This window comes from Lathyrus oleraceus, chromosome 2, assembly GCF_024323335.1.
Source record: "Lathyrus oleraceus cultivar Zhongwan6 chromosome 2, CAAS_Psat_ZW6_1.0, whole genome shotgun sequence".
Classification (NCBI taxonomy): domain Eukaryota; kingdom Viridiplantae; phylum Streptophyta; class Magnoliopsida; order Fabales; family Fabaceae; genus Lathyrus; species Lathyrus oleraceus.
In genome coordinates this window covers 24,141,849-24,161,031 of record NC_066580.1, presented here as the reverse complement: position 1 = coordinate 24,161,031, position 19,183 = coordinate 24,141,849, and positions in this window count along the sequence as shown.

Below are 19,183 nucleotides of genomic sequence, written 5' to 3'. Positions count from 1 at the left end.
AAGTCGTTATGACCAGCTGAATTTAATTGAAGAGAAGAGATTGACTGCCATGTGCCATGGTCAGTTATATTAGCAAAGGATGAAGAAAGCCTTTGATAAGAAGGTTAAGCCTCGCGTGTTCCAAGAAGGTGACCTCGTGCTCAAGAAAGTCTTGTCTTTCGTGCCCGATTCCAGGGGCAAGTGGACTCCAAACTATGAAGGTCCATATGTTGTTAAGAGAGCCTTTTCAGGCGGTGCTTTGATACTTACAATTATGGATGGGGAGGATTTTACTCGTCCTGTGAATTCAGATGCAGTCAGGAAATACTTTGCCTAAATAAAAACAGAATAGCTCGCTAAATTGAAAACCCGAAAGGGCGACTTAGGAAAAAATGAACGTTTCGGTGGATTGAAAACCCGAAAGGGCGGTCCAGGCAAAAGTTAGAGACATGAAAAAAATAATAATGAATATATATCCCGCTAGATTGAGTACCTCACCTTGAGGCAATCTAGGCAAAAATTAGGGATTTGGCAAGTAACTGCATCCTGACAAGACTTTGTTTTACAAGTTGTCTTCTGTCAAAGATTCTCGCTCAGTTATCGTCAACTGAAGCTTTAAATACATTGGATTCAAAATTGGTGGAGAAATGGTCATTATGTTCAATGTAGCCCTTTTTCCAATATATATCACCAATTTCAAATTTGTAAAGATCCATGGAGTCTCGCCATTTGTGGACTACCATTATATTAAATAAATTTGAGTCTTTATCCAATTCTTTGCACTCATATTTGTTTCTGTTTAACAATTTTTTGCATGTTTTAATTGATAAATATCATTGTTTTAAACAAATAAAGTTTTTATAATTTTTTTTTAAACAAAGTGAACATTCACAATGACTGAAAGGATAAATGGAATGTCTTCAGTGCTCTCCCAAGGATAGTATGATCTCCTAAAGGGTAAGACATTTGTTCATTCTGGCATATTTATATCCTCTTCATCATCTTTCAAGTTGTCTCCTCAGCGAGCACATAAAGAATTAAACCTCAGCAAATCCCCAAAGAGTCTGAGTCTAGCATTTGTGTTTTATCAATTATATGGTTGTCACCCCTTGTGTGGACTGACCTAAAATCCCGTATAAATTGATAAAAGTTGATATGCTACCCATTCACGAGGAAGTTGGTCTTCCCCCCAACATAACTGGATATCTCCAGCAGAGTGAGCAGAAATTCCCAACTTAATCAGAAGTCCTCAGCAGAGTAAAACATGTGTTTCCTGCAAAGCTATCTTTCAGATATCTCCTCAACAGTAGTTGCTTAGAGTAGTTGGTGAAGGGTTTGTTCCCCTTTTCATCCCTAGAATGGCACATGTTAATGAAGGATTCACTTCTCAGCCAGGACAGTTCTTCCGAAGATACTTGTAGTTATCCCTAACGGGTTTGCCTACAACACATCCCCAATAGGGTTGCTCACAGCCAATTATTCCCAGTATGGTCACCTGCAGTCTATCCCTAGTGAAGTTTCCTGATCAGAGCCTATTAATTGGTTTTCTCCTCCTTATTGGAAAGTTTCCTCTAAGTTGAGATGGTGGTGAAGATGTTGTGTCTTTCCCCAGTGGAGCATTGGTTCTCTCTCCTTAGGAGAGATGTCTCTCCAGCAGATAAGAGGAAGTGTTTTTTATTGTTGAAACTTCTGTTTGGCGGTTGTTCCCCATAAAGTTTCACATCATTCCTTGATAAGTTCCCCAGTAGAAATTCTTCTACGACGGATCTTATCCGTGTTGAGCTCCCCAGTAGAGTTTCCTCTACGATGGATCTTATGACTGTTCAACAGAAAATCCCTGATAAGATCCCCAGAAGAGTTCTTCTATGATAGATCTTATTGATATCTCTGCATGTTTCTCGACTGAGACTTTGCCTATCCCCGGCGGTTGATAGTTATGACCTTTGCTTATCCCCGACGGTGGTCTTTATCCCCAGCGATGATTGATATCTCATGGTATTTAATCCTCCCCACCAGATCGGATTTCTCATGTGGGTCTGGCTTTCTCTTTTGAGATGTTATACCGGATGTCTGTTTTTGATTTCTCTGACCTGTTTGTGTTAGACATGTCTGTCTATCAACATTAATCATACATAAACCATGCATATACATGCATAATCATAGCATTCAGATATTCACGTTGCATTCTTTGTCATATATCTTTGCTTGCTATCTCCTGTTGATGGTGAAATGTTCTTCCCCAAGCAGATGTTTGCGTCTGATCTCTCCATATAGAGTCAGCCCTTTAGGCAGAAAGTTTTATCTTTCCTTCTATATTCCCCACTGAATTATGTCCTCATGGAGGATTATTATTTCAGTATCCTCCCTAATTATGTGTTGGGATGGAATTACTCCCCTGAGTTATATCCTCATTGGGTTGAGTCTTGTTTCATTGTGTCCTTCTAGTTTGTTCCTAGATTGACTCCTTTCTTGTTATTCCCCTGCAGTGTCCCTGTGGTTTAGTTGTTCAGTTGCTCGGTAACCAGTAATTGTTCATGTTCTCCCCAACGAATTATTTCTGTTAGCCTTCTACCCAATAACCGGTAGTTGTAAGTCCTATTTCTGTGGTTTTCTACTCAATAATCGGTAGATGTAATCCCCTATTTGTTGGTTATCTTTATCCAATATTCGGTATCTGAAATTCTAGTTGTCAGACTTTCGATGTCACACGGGTTGTTATGACATCCAAATCTGCACAGACAAGAGTTATGCAGAACTTAAAAGTAAGTGCAGTAAATAACACAAGTAATTGTTTACCCAGTTCAATCCAACATGACCTACGTCTGGGGGCTACCAAGCCAGGGAGGAAATCCACTATTAGTAGTATTAATTCAAAGCTAAACTCACCCGTTTACAACTCTTCACTTAATCCCTACCCAATGCAATTTCAATCTTACACTAAGATCAGAGTTCCTACTCACTCCCCCTCAATCACCTCAGTGATTACTACCTTTAATCAATATTAAAGACAATTTTGAAGTCACACTTCAAACAACTCTTGATTGTGCTTAACAGCTTTAATCAAGATACACAACACTCACGCTTAAAAACTTTGAGCGACACAACACTTACAACTCAATGAACACCCTATGCCAAAGCAATCATCTACGTGATAATGGCTTGGCTTACAAGATATGTCTAATACAAGACTCACAAAAATACAGCAGTGAAGTATGATGGACACACTAAATATTCACGCCTCAAAATCCCCAATTCTGAATGAAGGAATGACTTCCTTTTATATTGCAGTACTTGGGCCTTTGCACTTGTATTCTCCTGAATTTAAGGTCACGCGAGTTCCCCTAAATTCCACATCTAGGTTACTAACAAATAGGCTATTTGTTAGGTTCATTAAATGTAGCTTGGTTGTTGGTTTCCTGGATTTTCTCTCAGCTGTTGAATCCCTGAAGAATAGCCTGAGAAAAAGCTGAAACAGAAAACTGAACAACCTACAATATAGCATATGCTGTCAGGAATGAATGTCACGACATTCAGCTTGACATCAAGGATCATATGCTAAGTCTGTTTTTCCAGAAAACAGACTGTACAATTTTGCTGACCTGTATATGACCGAAAAGACCATACTACAGTAACAACTTACATTAATAAATGTCAAAAGTATCCAATTTGACATTTACACATTTGGCCTTAAGTCAGTTATGTTATCCTCTTGAAGAACAGACTAAGAAACATGCTGAAGTATAGCAGAACACCACTCTGTCTATTGTTCAGTATATGCTGTCAATGATGAATGTCATAACATCCAGTTTGACATTCAGTCAGTAGGCCTTATGCCAGGTCTGATATTTCCTTGATAACCAGATTGGAATTAAATACTAAGTTCTACCAGAACACCATTCTATTCCTTAGTATCTGCTGACAGGGATGAATGTCACAACATCCAGTTTGACATTCAATAAATCCTGTATTAGCTAATCCTGCAGTAACTACTCAAGTGTGTCATGACATCAGTCAAGACATCAGAGTACAGTTAGATATTCTAACCTACAGTGCAGTCACACATACACACCATGTCATGACATCAGTCAAGACATTAGAATCCAGCTAGTGTTTTACCATATAATACAGCCAATTAAACACCTACAGTATCGATATTCCTTCATTTTCGAGTATACCACCCAGTAACCGGTGATATATCTCTCAGATGTATTTTTTGCTTCCCCAACGGAGAAATTCATCCCCCGCGAGTCATCTTTCATTTACCCTTGTTTGGTAATGATTGTTTCTCCTTTGGATTGGTCATCATTTTATACCCAGTAATCGGTATCCCGATGTCCTTCCTTTTCGGTCGATTTATCCTTTATTAACCTAGTAACCGGTTGTGGATAATCTTCCATGCGAGTATGTTATCTACATTCTAACGATAATAGATAATATATCTCATGCGCTCTTCAGTCGAAGTCTTTTTCTTCCCTAGTTGAGTAAGATTCGTATTTCCTTATGGAATTGAATGTCCATCCTGTAAGTCGAGTTTGCTTTTTCGGCCCTCCCTTCGGATGATGAGTGTCTTGGATATGTTCCCAATTCACGCCTGGTTGGTCACCTATTATATGCCCAGTAATCGGTATCCCTGGCATTCCTTCCTTCTGCTCCCTATTATGGCTTTTTGTCCCTTGGGGAGTCAGATTTTCCTGAGTTGAGATATGCCTTTGGGTCCTCCTCAGATGTTTTGGATGATTGATATCTTTCACCCTTATACCGATCTTAGATATTCTTTCTCCCTGAGCACGTTTGTTCTCTCACCCTTATACCGGTGTTTTGATGACATGTCTCTTTTTTTGAGTTTATTACCCAGATGTCTGTAATATCTCGTTCTTCTTCCTCAGCTGAGTTCCTTTGTGGGTTTCCCCATTTGAGTCCGGATTTTCATTCGAAGTATCCTTCACGGATAATTTTGCTGTATTGGCATATTCCCCAATACGTGCATCTTTGCGCCAGCTCGAGTCTTTCCATTGACTTATTTCAGGGAATCCCTTCGTGTCTCCAAGCAAGTTTTCAAGTCGTGACCTGCTCACGCATTTTTACCCTTTATTTCTCCCCAAAGTCTTTGTCTCCCTAGTGAGTCTATTACTCCTATGGACTTTCAGTCTTTCTCTGATTTCTTTTTCATTTGTGGCCATATTTCCCCATAGAGTATTAACTTTTGCATACATACATTTGCATCATGGGGTCTCTTAGGGACCAAAATTCTTCTCTTTGTTATTATTTAAGCCCATTCTACCTCGTCGAGACGAAGATTTTAACCTTCATGTCTCCGGCTAGAATGACCTTAAATAGGGGCATTTGTAAGACCCTAATTTTGACCCTAAGATCCCTCATGGCATCATATCATTGCTCAATGCATTGCCTCAAGGATCATAGCATGTGTGGCTCCTTAACCCTAAGGTTGGGACTTGTGGGAGTTGGTTTGAGACCACCAAGCATGCTTGAATTGTATATTATTTCTTTTCTTATTTGTTTACTAACCAAAAGCACAAAAATATGTCACTAACCTCTTTTGTTTTGAAGCTCAAGCAATCATGAGATCCCTTGCTCCTATGAGGCTCCTATGCTCAATGTAGTGGCTAGATGAAGATGAGAACAAGCATGACAATGGTCCACAAGGTTCCTAATCATCATACATGTCTCCCAAGTATCTCAATTTTCCAATTTGATCAAGATAAACCAAAGGGCTTGAGGATTGTTTCCCAAGGAAACCCTAATTCAACTATGCATTAACTGTGCCTTGCTCATGAAGCAACCTCAACCTATGATCAAATTAAATCAACGGAATTTCTTTCATTCACTATTTTATGCATATATGAGCCTATGTGAGTATCCTCAATCATTCATTCATCAAGATTTGAAGTTTGGCCTTGAGAAGTTGACCAGTCAAGTCATCTGACTAAATTGAGAATCACTGAGACACAACTTTTGATGTGTTTGTCAAATGAAGATGCCCCCAATAGAACTTTTTTTCTTAATAACCATATGAACAACTTTCATGTTCATCAAAAATCCATTTGAAACTTGTAAGGTCATCATTCATTTCAAAACATTATAGGTCATTTTGACTGAAACCCTAATTTTGGCTCAACTTCCCAAAGACCTAACTTCTTCATTTTTTATGATTTTGAGGTGATACCAATTGCATTGGAAATCTTAAGATGTCTAATTAAAATGTTATGTTGGACAAAATTTCATAATCCTAAAATAAACACATGTGATAATACAAAATATTATAGGTCACTTTGGACCAAAACCATTGAGTTTGAAAAAAGTCCAACTTCAAGTGCCCATAACTTTCTCATAAAAAATCCAAATGATGCAACATTTAAGCCTAAAGTTATTATCTTCAAAATATATACAACTTTGATTTTGAAGGTTTTTTCATTTGAGGCTTGCATCACTGAAACAGAAGGGCTTGAAGTTGATCATTTTGGCAAATTTTCCAAAGACATGTTTTGTACCTCAAACTTCAAGGTCAGTTTTCACAAATTTCAAAACTCCAAATGGATTTTTGCCCAACATAGCTTTTGTTCCTTATGTCAATACCTTTCCAAACATTACTCACATGCCTATGTTTGGATTTTTTATATGTGACTTTTGAAGAGGTGAACATTTGTGACCAATTATGCAATTCAATTTGAATCTTCATGCACAAGCTATTACAGTCCCAATTGCACGTCCATTTCAACTTGGTATGAGCTCAGCTTTCAATTACATTTGAGTTTGGGCCTCACATGCGCTTGTATAGGCCCATGCATGGAGGACCCAAAGCTTCATGCGCACGAGTTTTTGCCTTGCTTTGCTTGCATTTCAGCTATAAATACAATGCTTCCCTCATTCAAATCTCAACCTTAAGGCAACCTGAAGCTCTGCAGAAATCAAAACCCAACCATACCAAAGGAATTCTGATTTTTATTTTCTCAATTCAAGCCTGAATTTCAACAAAATCAGTTGATCTTCAAGACTTATTCCTTAGCCTTGCATTCATATCACATCTCAAGATCAAATTGGAAGGAAAAGTTGGAAGGAATCGTTTTGATCAAAGTTGCTCTTCAAAGGTTTATCATCTATCTGTTTTGATCTATATCTCATCATACAATGTGAATTGCTTGTGTTCAAAGGGTTTTCTGAAGTCCTCGAGCAAGAGGCATGCCAGTGGTGGTCTTGATTTCATGTTTTGAGAAGTTCCAGTTTGCATACCTGGATTTTCAAGCTCAGATTTCTCACTTGATAGAGATCTTGAGGATAATCCAAGGTTACAGGGGTGATGTACATCACCCTAGCTTCATTTTGGTACCACGTTTGCTCATTTTGGTTGAGGTTCAAAACCTGCAACTGGTGGCCGGAGTTGGTTGGTCCACCGGAGAAGATGGTGTGGTTTACACCACCATCCCCACATGGATGAGTCTGGTCCTTTGGATCTCCTTCCAACGTTCTAATCCTAGCCTTTGGTTTATTTGACTTATTTAAATCCATCATGTTGCACGTTTGACTAATGCCTACCATGGAAACGCGCTTCTGAGCCCTTGGATGTTGCCACGTCAATTAATGAAATTGATCCAAGGGGCGCTGATTTTTCTCTTTTTCTATTTTCTGTTTTATTTTCTTTTAATTCCATTTATTTTCAAAAATTCATAACTATTTTATTTGGAATCACAAAAACATGAGACCAATGGCTAAATTTTTTTTGAAAAATCTAGTTTCATAATCTGATTTTTCATTATTTTTGTGATTCCATTTAATATTTTTTGTGAATTATTTTGTTTTTAATAGTTTTTAATTCATTTTAATTACTTTCTGATATCCAAAAATTCCAAAAATATTTTCTTAACACATATGGATCATGATAAGTCTATGAAAAGAATTCTCATCAATTTCTTAATTGATTTGAGATTTATTTGAGATTTTAGTTTATTTGTGTTATTTTTCTTGATTTTTAATTGTTTTAAAATAGTTTCTATTTTCAAAAAATGTTGAGAAAATTTGTCAAACCTTTTTTGACCATGTTAGACTTATGATAATTCAATTGGACTTGTTGAAGTTGATTTGAATTGAATTTAAAGTTTGACCATATTTTGTTCATTTTATTTTATGTTTTATTTTAATTCCAAATAATACCAAAAATATGTTTGACTTTGTTGACCTCTAATCTTCATATTTGTTCTGTTTTACATTGGTTGATGTTGATTTTGATTCACATTTGATCATTGTGTTTTGATTATGTCATTTGAATTCTTTTTTATCCATTTGAATTCATCTTCATCTTCTTCTTTTTATTTTGGCCAATGTGTTAATGATTTGTGGTTAGCCTTTACATATGAGAGGCTTAATCTTCTTTGATCCAAATCAAACTCAACTTGATCAAAGATCAAGTGAATTGCTTTGTGTCCAAGATAGGTTGCTTCTTGGTCAAGCAAAAAACCTAAAATCCATACAAGGCCTTTCCTTCTTTTCTTTTGGCATGACAAGTTGTAGGAGCTTGGCTTACTAGTCATGATCTCTAACTTGTGTTTATTTGCCTATAGTTTTATTGATCAGTCTCAGATAGGTGTGACTACTACATTAGTCCACTTACGATTGCTTAACATAGCGCTAAATTGTCTTATGACACACTAACATTAACCATTAATTACTAACTTTAACTCAAGAATTTAATTCTTGCAATTTACTTTAATGTAATTTACTTTCTTGCTCATTTATTCATATTGCCTTTTCCCTTTGCTCACTTGAGCTCATATTTTATGTTTATGCCATTTTCCTTTTGCTTATTTGAGCTCATTATTGTGTAAATATATTGTGGTTTATGTTTGTTTTGTGATTGTTTGTGTGAACCCAATGCAAAAAGGAGAAAGGACTTAGAATTAGGACCTTACCTATGCTTAAAGGAGTTCAAGAGCAACTAGACCTCATGCCTTTAGAATGCTAAATTTGTTGAAGAGCAACTAGGCCTCATGCCTTTAGAATGCTTAATCTTAAAAGTTGACTTCAAATGACCCTTTCCAAAACTTATTCTTTGTCCGTTCCTCTTATTGTATTGTGAACTTTTTGATTGTTTGTTCTTGTGTGATAGGAATTCCATCTTGAGATAGTAAGAAGGACCATTGTCATGAATAGCCAAGTTAAGAAAGACAAGCCAAATGGAGATCCTAGGAGCTTGAATGTATATTTGTTTTTGATTGCTTGTTGCTTGCTAAGTCCAAAGGAAAGGAGCATCTTGAATCATCTTTATGATTTCAAGAAAGGGAACTCCAAGGGTTTTATCTCTTCTCTCATCTTTGCATGTTTAGGACTAGCCCTTCTCTTCTTCTCTCCACTCTAACCCAAGCCAAACTCATTTTGTGCAAAAATTGACTTTGTTTTCAAATTAGAAACCTAGGCATTATGCCTTTGATTTTTCAAACTCTTTTCTTTAATACTTATTATGAATGAACCTTAAGTCAACTTTGACTTCATTTTGTAAATACTTCTAACTTGTAAAGACAACTCACTTCAAGTTGTTTTTGTGGTTCCAATGGCCACCTTTGTTAAAACCTTTTTCATAAACATTAGCCATAGGTTTGAGTTATTATAGTGGTTGATGTAAACCTCACCTCATCCTTAGTGATTGGACTATAAGTCTTCCATACTTATTATAAGGTGGATCCCTCACTAGTATGTTGAAGCTCTCCTCACATGGTGGATTGTTGGTTTAGGTTGAGTTTTCTCCCTTTGATAACAAAAGACCTTAATGCTTTTGACCAAATCAATTCACCCATATTTTGAGATTTTTACCCCGAACTAGGAGGTTTTGATCCTACCTTTGTGATGGTACGTAGACAATGGGTTTATCCATTCAAACAACAAATTGTAAATAATATGTATACTCTTTTATCATCTCCCCAATCTTGTTTGCACAAATATTTTCACAAATACTAACCTACAATACACATTTGCAAAAAGGGCTCCCTTAGGGTACTAAAGATGTTTGGGGTGCTTAAAACCTTCCCATTTCATAACCAACCCCCTTACCCAGATCTCTGACATTTTTATTAGTTTTTGATTTGATAAAACTTCTTACTTGGTTTTTGTTCGCTTCTAACCTTTCCTTTGGATAAATAGAAGTGCGATGGCGAATCGAATTGTATGCTTACTTTTGATTTAGTCAATAAATCTAAAGGTAATGAATACCCCGCTACACTTGTTACCTAAGCTCTCTCTAAGATTCTTCATCGTTCTTCATCTTCTTCAACATTCAAACATTCATCTTCTTCAAATGGACTCCCAACAACAACAAGTGTACAACTACTCACAACAGATGGAAGCTACTGAACAACCTGCCAACGCTCCTCAGCAAACCTCTACTAAAACTGCTACAACATCTATCACTGCCTATAAGGAACCTCAGGTTCTTGATCGTCCACCTCACATTAACCTAGCAACACCGTTTGATAACACAAGAAGTCCTTTGTGAGTCTCTAGTGGATTTTGAGAATATGAAGCTAAATGGATTCGACCTCACTGAAGAACTGAATAAACAAGGTTGGGAAACTTACTTTCAGAGGCTTTATGGTCCAATTTATACTTTTTTGGTTAAGCAGTTTTGGAGATTCGCAGACTGTGATGACCACTGCATCGTCTCATATGTTCTGGGTGTGAATATTGTCATCACTGAAAAATCAATTGCAAAGCTTCTGAACATGGAGAACAATAGGGGAAGAAGAATCTTCAACATAAACCCTAGGGCAAGATACATATCTCAGGAAATTATTCCCACAATCTTCAAACAAATCTCTGACAGCAGATCCTCCAAGAACAAGGAACTTCACCAAAATCTGAGAGTGTGATTGAAGATTATTCTGGGTACCATTCACCACCGCCCAACATCAAACTCCTCAAACTACATCAACACCGACCAGAAGTGTATCCTTTACTCCCTTCACAAATGATTGAAATTAAATCTCCATGCGCTACTTTTCAAATACCTAAGGGATTCAGTCAGAGACACAAGGAATCACATGAAATCCAAAAACTACATCCCTCTGGGCAGACTTATTTATGATGTTCTGATTGAAAGCGACTTAGTGGATCATCTAATATCCCACAATCTGATGGAAGACGTGACCGTAGACGTCGACAAACCTCTGAATGTCAGGAATCTGAAAAGCATGGGGGTTATTGAAAGAGTCTTAGCAAGACCAACTCTAGATACGTCTTAAGAAGCTCTGAAGGACCAGAGAAAGATTCCAAATGGTCTCTATCTATTCTCCAAGATAGATCCTCCTGAGGTCATTGCCTACTACCTCCAGGATCTGGCAGCTCAAGGAATCGACATATCAGAATTCTCTGTGGATTGGCTACCTGAACATCCACTTAACTTCATGAAGAGGATGTGAGAGCCTTCTGAAAGGAAGTCGAAGAAGAAAACTCTGGAGTTGGGAGAACCATCAGAAACCAGACCACCTGTGCCTCTGGTCTCCTCCACTTCAAGTAAGTAAGTTCCCTCTGATACTCTCTTACACTCTAATTTAAAGCAACTATCTTCCCCTCTACCTCAACCATCCTCCACCTACACAAACTCTTAACCCACAACATCCACTTCAAATCCCTCTAAACCTCATAACTCTAACCCATCCTCACCTCCCATTCAACATTCTAATCTCACCATCACAACACCCTCCATCTCTGAGGCCTTACTCTTAAATGCACCAAGCTCACCTTCCTCTTCAACTCCCTCCTCTCCACCTTACTATGATATATCTTCTGACTCTGACTAGCCAAAACCAAATGATCTTCCATCCCCGAGTTGAACGTTATCTCTAATCAAAACCAATATGATCCAGAAACCTCAGTCCCTTCCCCGTCTGAACACCCAACAACACCATAATCTGAACCTCAACCAGTCTCAACTTCTGAATTCCCACTGAACCTCCCTCTGAAACCCCTGTTACACAAACCTCTGACTCTCCCACTGAAACCAACCCCACCCCACCAGAAACTATCCTTCCCGCTTCTGACCTTGAACCAACCTTCCCCACCTTGGAAGAGGCAGTTTCTTTATTTTCTGAGTCTTCAACGGAGAAGCTCAGATCACTGTCTGAAAACTCCAAACTAAGTGATAATCCTTCTAAAGTGTGGATTCACTAGAATAGAGTTATCAGATGGATGACATATGAGGTATTCAACCTGAAAGGCCTATTTGAACAAGTCAGAAACGACTTTATCAGAGAAGCTGAAGAGAGGCTCGAGGCTCGTCTGGCTAGAGAAGCTGGAGAGAAAGCTCGCTAGGAAGCTAAAGAAAAGGCAAGACTGGAAGCTGGAGAGAAAGCAAGGAAAGAAGCAGAAGACAAGGCCGTCGCTGAGGCTGCTGCCACTGAAGCTGAAGCCAAAGCCAAGGTTGACGCTGAAGAAGCAACACACATTATTCCAGAAGAATCCGCCAAGGCAAAGGACGTGGCTTTGACTCAAGGTGAGTCATCTGCATCTGATCTCGCTCCATTGGTGCTGAAGACTCTGGAGGAACTCCAGAAAGAACAACAGATCGTAAGAGCCAGATTGGATCAACAGGACTCCGTCAACTCAAGTATTCAGAGTCTTCTGACTCAGCTGCTCCAGAGGATGCCACCTCCTCCAAACCCTTAGCACCTTAGGATTTCTGTTATGTTTTTCTCTTATGTTCCTCTAATTGTTCTTGTTTTTTTTACCTCTGTACCTACTTACTTAATCCAATGAAGTTTCCTTGCTAACTGTTTTTTGGTTAAGTCTTTTTGAATTTGACAAAAAGGGGGAGAAATAATTTAAGAGCCTTCTGATGAAATTAATATCTAAGCCTCATAAATTCACCCTCTTACATTCCAAAATAATATGTTGTCTAAAGTTCTCGCTGGAAGGATCTGAGTAAAACATCTAAGAAACAAGCTAAGCAACATAAGAAGATCTGGTAAGAACCTCTAGACCCTCAAATATCAGATTCAGGGGGGAATTGTTTATCTCAGGGGGAGTCACAATACATTTGACTCTGTAACTATCCTCTTTTTATTATTTTAAAGTATCATTGTTTCATCAACAGTCTGTAGTTTTGTCATCATCAAAAAAGGGAAGATGGTTAGAATAAGATTTCAGTTCTACAATTTATCCTTAAGTTTTGATGATAACAAAGAATGAAACAATTTGGTACCCTGATAAAATTCTCTAAGTATGTAGGGCTCTAATGATTAATGCATCTGAAGAAACAAAGTCTAAGCGTTAAGTAAGTCCAGAATAGCTGAACGAAAAGCAAAAGGCATCGCTCTAATGACACAAGGCTCTGACATTCTGAATCTGGAAGAACTCTCTCATCTGAAGTCTCTAGAGCTCACTACATCCGTGGAACGCAAAGTCAAATATTTCTCAAGAGCTTATAATCATACAACTATTTGAAGAACACAAGATCTGAGTATTTGAACTCCGCGAACTCTGACTCTCTCCTATCATATCAGATCAAGACTTAACAATGAAGCATTCCAAAATGGTATAAATATATATATGGAGAAAATTAAATACTCTCCTAAACTGCTATGGAAAGGACAACAAACTTAATGACAATTAAGTCCCATCATTAGAAAGATATCAACATCAATGCCTCATCCAACGACATCTTCTTCAAGCACTATAAAAAGGTCCAACCATCATCATACCAGGACACGAGATTATTCAACAAGAATTCTGCTCATCAAAATTCAAATACTCACTAATTCTTGTTTCACTTTTTCACACGAGTTTTTGGCTCATTAGTGTGAGATTCAATTATTCTTACTATGTTCATTTTGCTTACCTAGAAACATTAAACACCTTCTTATATTTTTATAATATTTATTGTAAAATTCCCTCAAGTGACTTGTGAGGTCTGTAGGCTTGAGAGGGCTAAGAGATCTTGGTACTCTTAGACGTTGTTGTAATCTTTCAAGATTAGTGGATTAAGTCCTTTTTTGAAGGCGAAATCACCTTGGTAGGATGGACTGGAGTAGATTTGAATTTCAAGTGAACCAGGATAACTTTTGTGTTGTTTGTATTTAAATCGTGTGTGTAGAAACTCCAAAAGTTTTTATTGTTTGTGAAAACAATTCAAACCCCCCCTTTCTTGTTTTTATCTACCTTCATTTACCATGCTCTTTTTTAACAAACAAGGTCTTGTCTATTCCCCCATATCCTGTAGCCATTGTTGACAAGAAACTCAGTTAACCTTTCATACCAAGGCCTAGGTGCTTGCTTCAATCCATATAGAGATTTCCTTAGTTTGTAAACATAATCTAGAAAACTAGGATCTATGAACTTCTTGGGTTTCTCAACATATACTTCTTCATTTAAGTACCCATTCAAGAATTCACTTTTCACATGCATCTGAAATAACTTGATTTTTAGCATGCATGCCACTCCTAAGAGCGATCTTAAGGATTCAAGATGGGCAACGGGAGAAAAATTCTCATCAAAATAAACTCCTTTAATTTAGGTATATCCTTGAGCTATAAGCCTAGCCTTGTTTCTGGTCACAATTCCCTTTTCATCAGATTTATTCTTGTAAATCCATTTTGTGCCAATAACATTCCTTCCTTCAGGCCTGGGTACTAAGTCCCAAACTTCATTCCTTTTGAACTGACCTAGTTCTTCTTGCATAGAATTGATCCAGAATTCATCAGTTAAGGTCTCCTTCACATTTTTAGGTTCAAGTTTTGAGACAAAACAAGATTTGGATATGACATCTCTGGATCTAGTGGTGACCCTTTCATCAAGATTTCCAATAATAAGTTCCTTTGGATGATTTTTCTGAATTCTAATAGAGGGAAATTTGTTAGCTTGAGGATTATCTGGTTCAGTACTTGCTGGCTCAATGTTTGATTCAAAGTCTGCCTCATTTTCTGGAGCATCAGTCTGATGAGATGATGTTCCAACATCTTTGTCGACATCAATCCCTTTCTCAATGATCGAATCATCAACCACACCATTAATGGATTCCATAATGACTTTGGTTATGGAGTTAAAAACCTTATAAACTCTGTTGTTTGTAGAGTAACCAAGAAATATCCCTTCATTATTTTTGGGATCCATCTTTCTCCTTTGTTCTCAATCAACCATGATGTAAAATTTACTCCCCAAAACATGAAAGTATTTAACAATAGGTTTCCTCCCTTTCCATAATTCACAGAGTGTAGATGATGTACATGCTCCCAGAGTGACACGATTGGGAATATAACATGCAATGTTCATGGCTTCAGCCCAAAAATGATAAGGAAGATTTTTTTGCATGTAACATGACTATAGCTGATTCTTGTAGAGTTCTATTCTTGTGTTCTACAACTCCATTTTGATGAGGAGTGATGGGTGATGAGAATTCATGATCAGTACCTTCAGTAAACCAAATTAAGAAAATTTGGCTTTTTCAAATTCCTTTCCATGGTCACTTCTGATTATAACAATCACACGTTCCTTCTCTCTTTGAAGGCGTTGACAAAGGTCTTTGAAAACCTCAAAAGTATCTGATTTTTCTTTGATAAAGTTCACCCAAGAAAATCTTAAAAAATCATCAACAACCACATAAACATACCTCTTTCCACCAAGACTTTCAACTTGCATCGACTCCATTAAATCCATATGAAGAAGTTCTAGAACTTGGGAAGTAGTCTGATGTTGCACTTTTGGGTGTGACATCTTGGTTTGCTTCCAAATTTGACACTCATCACAAACTTTATCCTCCTCAATTTTGAGATTTGGTATACCTCTAATATATTTTTATGACATAATCTTCTTCATACCTTTGAGATTCAGATGTCTAAGCTTCTGGCGCCACAACTTGACTTCATCTTCCTTGGACATTAAACATGTGGAAGAATAAGTAGTTTCTTGAGGTGCCCACAAATAAAAATTGTATTTAGAACTAGTTACCCTCATCATAACATCATTTTCTCATTGGTAACCAAACATTATAACCTGGTAAAATTTACTTTTAAACCTTGATCATATAACTGACTACTACTGATTAGATTTGTAGTCAATCCTTTCACAAGAAGAACATCATCTAGTATAGGAAGCCCAATACAAACTAACTTTCATACTACTTTAATTTCACATTTAGATCCATCACCAAATGTGACAAAACTGGTGGAATAGGACTTATTATCCACTAAATACTTCTTGACCCCTGTCATATGTCTAGAACATCTATTATCAAAATACTAGCCTTCTTTAGCTGAAGCTCTAAGAGAAACATGGGCTATAAGACTAGTATGTTTTGGATAACCATACAGTCTATAACAAAAAAGGCTTTATATGACCATATTTACCATAGTAATGACATTTTCAAGGCAAGAACTTGGCTTTAATTTGAATTTCCTGATGTCTGGCAGGATGTTGTAACATTTGGTTGGACATTGTGACTTCATACTTCTTTTCAGAAGGAATAAATTTGTCATATGGGTTTTTCCTTGTTTATTTAGAGATTGGTAATTAAAACCTATACCTTTTAAGTTTCCAACCCCTTTCCCAACTTGAAGAATTTCATCTAACATACCAAACCCATTGTTCAACATTATTATGTATTTGGTCATGTTTTCAAGTTTAGAAGTTGATAGGGTTACCTCATTTTGAAGACCAGAGATAGTAGATAAAAGTTTCTCTTTTTCAGCTTGTAGTTGAGCTATAATTCTCTTATGCTTTTCTTCTATCTAACAAACCTCTTCACTTATGGCACAAATCTCTTTGTAGGAAACAACCAATTCTTCATAAGAGATATCCTCAATACCACAAGTATAGATTCAAAGGACATGAAGAATCACTAAAGAACAAGCTCTCCAATGACTCCAATGGCATTCAAAAGCTCCAAAACCGCCCTTACACATCACTTTTTTGTCTTGGTAATTAAACCCCTTTTTATTTTCCTCTTTTTCATGCAAAAAGCACTAACGCGACTGCACTGGGTCTTAATGCGGACACATCCTAACATGACACAAACACGTTTTTTTCCAAAAGCAAAGAAACGCGTTTTTGTTCTTATTTACACCACTTTTCTCACTAAGTACTTTTCTTCTCCCAAAAGTGATTTTAAAGATTTTTTCACTCCTTTGCTTCTAACTTGCTCATTTTAAATCAGGTTCGTCCAATTATTCTTGCCAAATTATGTACAATAATACCATGTCATCACAACCCCAAACTGGAATTGTTGCTTGTCCTCATGTAACCTGTCGACACACTGAAACTTTGTAAGAAATAAATTACAAACCTTACCAGATGAATATCATTTACTTTTGTTGATCAAGACGTTCGTTCCCTGTTTTTCTTTAACCAATTCAAATTAATTCTTCCAATAGCAATACTTAACCTATCTCTCTACTCACCATTATACACTCAATTGGAAGGGTGTTCTCTCAATTAACATATAAGAGTAAAAATAAATGAACTTGTATGTTATCTGCAAGAGGAAGAATTTCACATTCTTAGGAGTAGGAATATGCCACACCCACTTCCAAGAGTTATTGTCTGTTTTATCATGAAAAAATTCAAGTCTGTTGAGCCAATTATAACCATCATGAGCAATATAGTTACCATATGAATTACCTATCTAGGTTAACCAATCCGACACCAGAGAATTTAAACAAATGGGAAAGCACTTTCAGGTGGTCACAAACAACTAGATGAATATTAGTATATAATAAATTGAAGTTCAAATTCTCATCCAAGTTAACATCATTCACATGCATTTATAGATCATGGATATCCACGTAGATAACTTTCTCCGCTAATTTCCCTACCCCAAATAAATTGGAAAACTAGAAAGAGGAGTTCACATCCCCTAATCTAAATTCAAATCCATATTTAAGAGTAGAGAGAGCTTTAATAATTGAATTCTAAGCAACTAGTCTTAAATTCTTTTTCATATTAAGGAACGTTTCCTCTCTGATGTACTTATACTTCAAAACTTGAACCCATAGGAAATCACAATCCTGACAGAGACCCCAGACCGACTTAACCAACATAGAAGTATTAACCTCTTTTGCTTTCCGGATTCCAAGACCACCAAGCTTTTAGGGCTTAGTGATTTTATTCCAACCAACGAGATGCACACCAGAGTTTGAATTACCTTTCCATAAGAAATTCCTAGCCATTCTATAAATAAAATCACAAGTTAGCTAAGACAACCAAACCACTTACACATAATAATTTGGGATGGAGTTTAGGACATACCTAACCAAAGTAAAAAAAACAACAACCATGTTTAACAATTTTATTTTGCCAGGATGCTAACCTCTGACTGATTTTCTCCTATAGGAACTTTAAGTCCTTGCGTTGAAGATGGACATGCAACATTGGAAAATCCAAGTATTTAACTAGATAAGAGTTTGCTTGATACTTATACTAGAGACAATTAAGTTTATTTTACTCCTCTTAGTGGTAGCAGGAAAAAAAACACATTTGATTAAGCAACATTCACTTTAAGGCCAGAAAACATGATAAAACGATTCAAGATATCAGAAATGATCCATTCCTGGGAGTTAGAAACCTTCACAAAAATAAGAACATCATCAACAAAAAGTAAATGCGAAGAGGGGGTCCATTATGAGATAACCTGGCAGGTTTCTAATGGCCTTCATCGACTACCCTGATGATTGTCTATGAAAAGAATTCCATATAGATAACGAAGAGATAAGATGAAATGGAACCACCTTGCCATAATCCTCTAGTTGGAATAAAATTTGGTAGTCATCTCCCATTCCAAAGAATATACATAGAGGAGCTAGTTACACAATGCATGATCAACTTTAAAGTAATGAGAGGAAACTCGTTTCGCTTCAAACAAAATTTCAAGAAATCCCAATTAACATGACCATATGCATTTTCAAGATCTATTTTGAACACCATGTTAGCTTTTTTATTTTTAGATTTACGCATATAATGAATTGCTTTTTGGAGGATAATGACATTATCAATTGTCCTCTTAACAAACAAGAAACTACTCTAGAAGGGTCCAACTACGTGATTTAGACAAGGATATAATCTTCGTAAAAAGATTGTAAATATTGTTGCACGAGCTAATCGACCTGAATTCCTTAAATTTGTTGGGGCAGTCTATCTTAGGAATTAATGTGACAAAGATCTCAGAAAGAGAGGAGTAAAAGCTATCAATCATAAAAACATCTTATATAAGTTAAAC